Below are 5,689 nucleotides of genomic sequence, written 5' to 3'. Positions count from 1 at the left end.
TGCCCGGACACTGTAAATCAGGCTTCAGCTGTGTGTAGGCCACGCACACGGAGTTGCTGGCTCGTCAGATAAGTTGTAAAAAGAATATAAAATTATTAAAAATTATTTAAAAATCTTGGTTCACTTAAAAGAAAAAGAATAGAATTATATCCAAGACTTGTGGAAAGAAATAGAATGATTTAAAAGCAAATTAAGCAGTAAGCAGCAGGAGGAAGCAGAGACGCGTCTGCACTCTTAAGAAGCAGGAAGTTTAGTATACAGTATCTAGTCTAGAAATGAAATAAAATCTAATGTGCTGGGATGGTTAGATTTCAGAATTCATCACAATAATAGAACAAAAAGCTCTGCATTTTAAGGAATGGACTTCATTTTCTTTTAGTAACACATTGCCTGTATGGTTCTACATGTTATCAGATCTAGACAACTAAAAAATTGTGGCTTCTCTCGCATTGGAAACAGAAGATTGAATGAAGACACCACTGCATCACCCACTGGTCTGTGTACTGCCACTGTGAAGCCTCATGTCTGACATTCAAAAGTTGCCATGTTGGTCTTTTTGAGTCCAGAAAGGGACCGTGTCGGTGCAGATTCTCCGTCGTCCAACATTAACTTCCTGTAACTTCCTAAATATAGCAAGACTAAAATTCTACAATTCTTCTTTGTTATCTTCCAATGTAATACTTCTGTTGGTACACAAACACATATAATATGTGTACATGTGCTTTTTAAGGGTATGTGAGTTCTCCATTTAAGCAGAGCAGAGGCTTCAATTATATAACTGGTAATACCTGTGTTAGCCTCAAATGTCAAAATGGCTGCTGTGAAAAAGTCTATGGTCACAGCTGCCTTCAATAGAATCAGGCCAGTCTTGATAAAACGTTGTTCTTGCGTTGACAAAGCAAAATATATCGCAATGCTATAAAAGTCGCAGCAAATGCTAGTGGTAAGTCTTGGGCACACACTGTTTTATTCATTTCATCGTCCAAGTTCCTTTAAGCACAGAGCTGTATGGTGAATACACGGTTGAATACAGTGTGCGCACGTGTGGCGACTTGCCCCATCAGCGGGTAAGTTGTCACAATGGACAGTCAACAAACAACCAGACTTACTTAAAAGTAATTTATTTCAAATTCAAAACAAAAATAACTGAATTATTTAGAATCCATGATACTTAACATCATCAATATCTTATCACCTAAAGTCATATTTGGAAGTGCAGTCCTGTATACTGTAAATACCCGGTGCACAAACATCGTGGGTCCACTCCATTTGTTGGATCAACGAACACAAAATCCATAGGAGACTAACTGCATGCAACATGGCTTGGTGTGTTGTCAATATGCTATTTAATGATACATTGCTTTTCATACAGTGGGTTTGAGACTGTCACAGACAAGAAGGAGGCTCTCATCTCAATCGTTCTGTTTTTAGCTGCCTTCTTACCTGAAAGATTTCGATTTTAACTTCATTTGCTTTCCCTCCTATGGAAACAGAATTTTATCTAGGTATCATTTTCAATTTTTGAGAATGTCTGTGTATATTTAGTAATTTCCTTTCTTTCAGTATAAAAATATACATAGAAATATACATCTGTTGTGAATTTCCCCACTGTGGGACTAATAAAGGACTATCTTATCTTAGCCAACTAGTGTTTTAATAGCCACCAGCACAGATGTATTCCCATTAGTCCCAGTGCTTCCAGGTGTTCAAAATTAAGAGATAAAAGCTGTTTGCACCTATTGTTGCGCAATCAACAGAAAAGAGGTTAAATGAAGACAATGGTAGTGATGTATTCTTTTATATTGTCATGCCCTTCCCTTACCTCTGAGGAATTTAAGCTTATTTGTTGCATTCTGCTTCACATGGCATTTCTTTTAATTTGTGTTAGGTTGTATTTACCACACTAAACATGATGGTTTACAGTCTGGAGGAAATGAACTGTATTTTTTTTTTATTTTGCTCAACAGCCTGTTCATTTATTTTCTCCACAAAGACTTTTATTCCTTTCACATTTTCTAGTTGTTCATTTCAAGCTCAGCATTGATTATTGGTAACATTAGTCCAGTTCATCTCTTGTGATTTTTTTCTGCAGTAGAAAGGAGCTGTTGGCATGAAAACAGAACACACACTAATCTATTTCCAAAAACGGATTATGTCATATGATAGCTTTAATTTAGTACTCCACAGTGTATATAAGAAGTGCTTCCTTCCCCTTGCTTCCTGCTTTGTTAATTTAATCTAGGGGAACTTCCTTTGCCAGACTTCTTCCAGTCAAAGCACCTTGCAACATTGCTGCTCAGACAGAACACTCTTCATCCATTATGCTGGTCACCCAGTAACCTGAGATATATGTACATGCTGCTGTAGTATGTATGGCTCCAAAAGCTACATTAAAAAGTACACATCTAAACTAACCAAACCAATAAATGCTTAATTTTCTAATAGACTAAATTTAACATATGGAAAAGCTTGTTTTGTATAAATATTCGAAAATATTTAAGAGTTTTGAACCTTGTCTTTTGAGGTAACCTCTAAAATCCTATAAATTATGACAAGATTAGCATTGGCAATACAACCTGTTGAGCAAACTCTCTTTTTTTCTGCTATTTAACTGAAAGCTATTAATTGTTCAGTGATACCTACACAGTTCACATTTCCTTGTAAACTTAGAATTTATCTTCTCTACAGTTTGGAATCCTAACATGGCTGAATACCCTGTGCACTCCTCTTCACTGGGAATGATTGGGCAATCACAATGCACCCATACTGTCCCTTTTCACCATTTTTTGTAGAGGGTTAGCATGCTAACATTGCTTAGCTGACGCTGAAGAGGGTAACATAAGTTTTACAGTAAAGCAAATTGGACAAACTGAAGTTAATGACCCAATAATACAGCCAAAAGACCTTTATAGCAAAAAACATCAACATTAAATTTTATAGTAAATTTGATCCAAATTGCAGTATGTTGCTATTACTTTCTGTTAAAATTGCACTTTCAAAATCATCAACCCTAATGCACATAGAGACTAAGCCATAGTAAGAAAGCCAGCAACTGAACTGAAGGCGACATATTCACACAAGAAGTTCAAACTATTTACATCCACTGATCTACCCAGCTGCTCTTTCACAAGAAATAACAGGTTTGCAGAGAGCTGTTGGTGTATTTGTCACACATTTTTAAAGGGAAATGTATGATGACTAAGTTCAGTTTAATCAGATTAGGCTACACAACAAGAATGTGTTATGTTGCTTTCACTGACAACTAGATTCACTAGATTATTTTTTTTACTGAGAGGAATAATCCCACATTTTGAACCAAGCATCAACCATTGCTGCTGAGCTGGAAGCTAATTAGCTTAGCATAATGAATGGACACAGGCTGAAGGAGTTAGAGTTGGCAGGTTATCACATTTCTTGGTTCACTGAGTAACACTTGAACAAAAACAATTAAGATATAACGTGGAACAGCTCAAGGGTATGATATCAATATCTTATTGACCTATGACCTGGGTTTTTTAAATTACCATTGCAATTATGTCCTATATACATGCCCATGATACACTGGTCTATTACCCTCATAGACATAGGGTTGTGCTTTTTCTTTTTCAGTAGCTTTTGTATTAAATAACTTTGTAGTTATCTAAAGAAACTGTATGGTTAATATTAAAAATCAAGTCCAAGTATGAAAATTAGCTTGGAGCAAAGAGATGGCCCCTTTATACCTAATGCCTCCTTTCTACACTCTTTATCATTCTTTTTATAAAGTAGCTGCCACTCCTCATATAATTGTATCTGGTCTATAAATACAGACTGGTGTCCATGACTGATGTGGTCCTAGACCTCAATTGCATGATTCCTATCTCTGACTGAGTACTTTGTTAAGTAAATAATTTGGCTATAGTGGACAGAGCAGAGATGAGGAGGACCCTCCTTTGGTGTGTCTGCTTCGGTTTTGCATTTGTGTTTTAGATCTGTGTGAGATCCTTCATCCTAGGTTTGGCATTTTTCTTCACTTGTTTGTTTTATTTTTGGACTACTTGGACTTTTCTTTTGCTTTATGTTTCTCTAATCTGCTGGTCCTGGTCTTCTACTTTTGGGTCTATCTAAACTTCTCTCTCTCAGTGTGACTTTGTTCTATTGCAGAAGTGTAACTGTTTCTTTCTCTTTTGTTGTGGCAGTATTTTAGACTTATTCGCCTGGTTAATAAAACCTAAAACAACACATTTCTGGAATTTATAATTGGACAAGATTGAGGATAGAAACATAGTATCAATACATTTTTCCCTGACATCTGGTTTAACAAGAAACAAATATATTGGCTTAAATTTAGCTTCATATAAGGGGATATAAATTCATGTCCCAAAAGTCACATTTGTGCCACATGTGTCTAATAACTTATCTCATAAACATTATCAAATATCAGGAGAAAGCAACTAAACAGTCTGTGGTTCAAAAGTTAATGTGTTCAAAAACAGTCAGTTTTATTGCTATTCAGAAAGTGAAAGATGTTTGTCTGGACCTCAAACACGATAGATCCAGACAACGTGTTTGTGGTCTCACTCTGTGAAATGCAGTGTATCTGAACAAGAACACTGTTGAACTTTTATCTTTTAGTCAAAGCATGAGATACTGGGAGCTTAAACAGAGCTGATCTGGAATCAAACTTCATATACCTGGAAGGTGTTGAGCTCAAATAGCATGCCCACTTGCAACTTCAGTGATGTGTACAGTTCTTGAGCCTCCTGTCATTTCTTTACACATTTTCATTTAAAAGTAAGAAATGGGTGCAATACTTTACCAAAACATGTACAAACATAAAAGGAAAAACAGAATAGGAGACAAAAAGAAGAATTTCCAATAGCAACAAGCTTGAAAATCAACATTTGGCAAGACCATCGTTATTCTTCAGCACAGTCTGTACCCTCTTAGAAAAGCTTTTTGTCATTTCTTTAAGTAGTCTTCAGGAATAGTTCTCCAGGCTTCTTGAAGGACATCCCAAAGCTCTTTTTTGGATGTTGGCTGCCTTTTGTTCCGTTCTCAGTTAGGATGATCCCACACTGCTTCAATAATGTTGAGGTCCGGGCTTTGGGGAGGATTCATCCCTCCATAAGACCTGTTGCCACTGATTTTCAGTCCACTTCTTGTGTCATTTGGCATAGCTCAGCCTTTTCTCCCTGTTTCCCTTCCTTAAGAATGGCTTCTTGACAGCCACCCTTTCATGGAGATCATTTCTGATGAGGCTTCTGTGAACAGTAGATGGGTCAACTGAAGGTCCAGATGCATGTCTCAGGACCTGTGTCTGGTCTTACGACATTATTTATAAGTATTCATGTTTTGACAGTCTGAGTAGGGGACATGAGGAGAAATTACTCCACCCAGTTTATTTCATAATTATCAGTTGGCTTCTTTGCTACATTTATTTTTGTTTTCAATTCTTTGCTGGCTGTGATCTTGGTAATCACACTTAATTTGTCTTCCCTTGGGAGGAGTGGGTTTTTTTTCACAGCATACTGAGATATGCCAAGTTTTGAGCCAATAGCTTTTTGAGAAGCCCCTTGCTGGTGCAAAAATAGTGCTTTCTGTCTGTCAAACTGTTATCTTTGGCAAAAGAAATGGGAACAAGTGATGTGTCTTTGCAACATTCTGCTAGTAATAAAGTGCCCTAGGATACAATTGTGTATTTAAAATT

This window comes from Leuresthes tenuis, unplaced genomic scaffold, assembly GCF_036924035.1.
Source record: "Leuresthes tenuis unplaced genomic scaffold, fLeuTen1.0.hap1 SCAF_11, whole genome shotgun sequence".
Taxonomy (NCBI): Eukaryota; Metazoa; Chordata; class Actinopteri; order Atheriniformes; family Atherinopsidae; genus Leuresthes; species Leuresthes tenuis.
Note: the sequence above shows the minus strand (reverse complement) of the source record.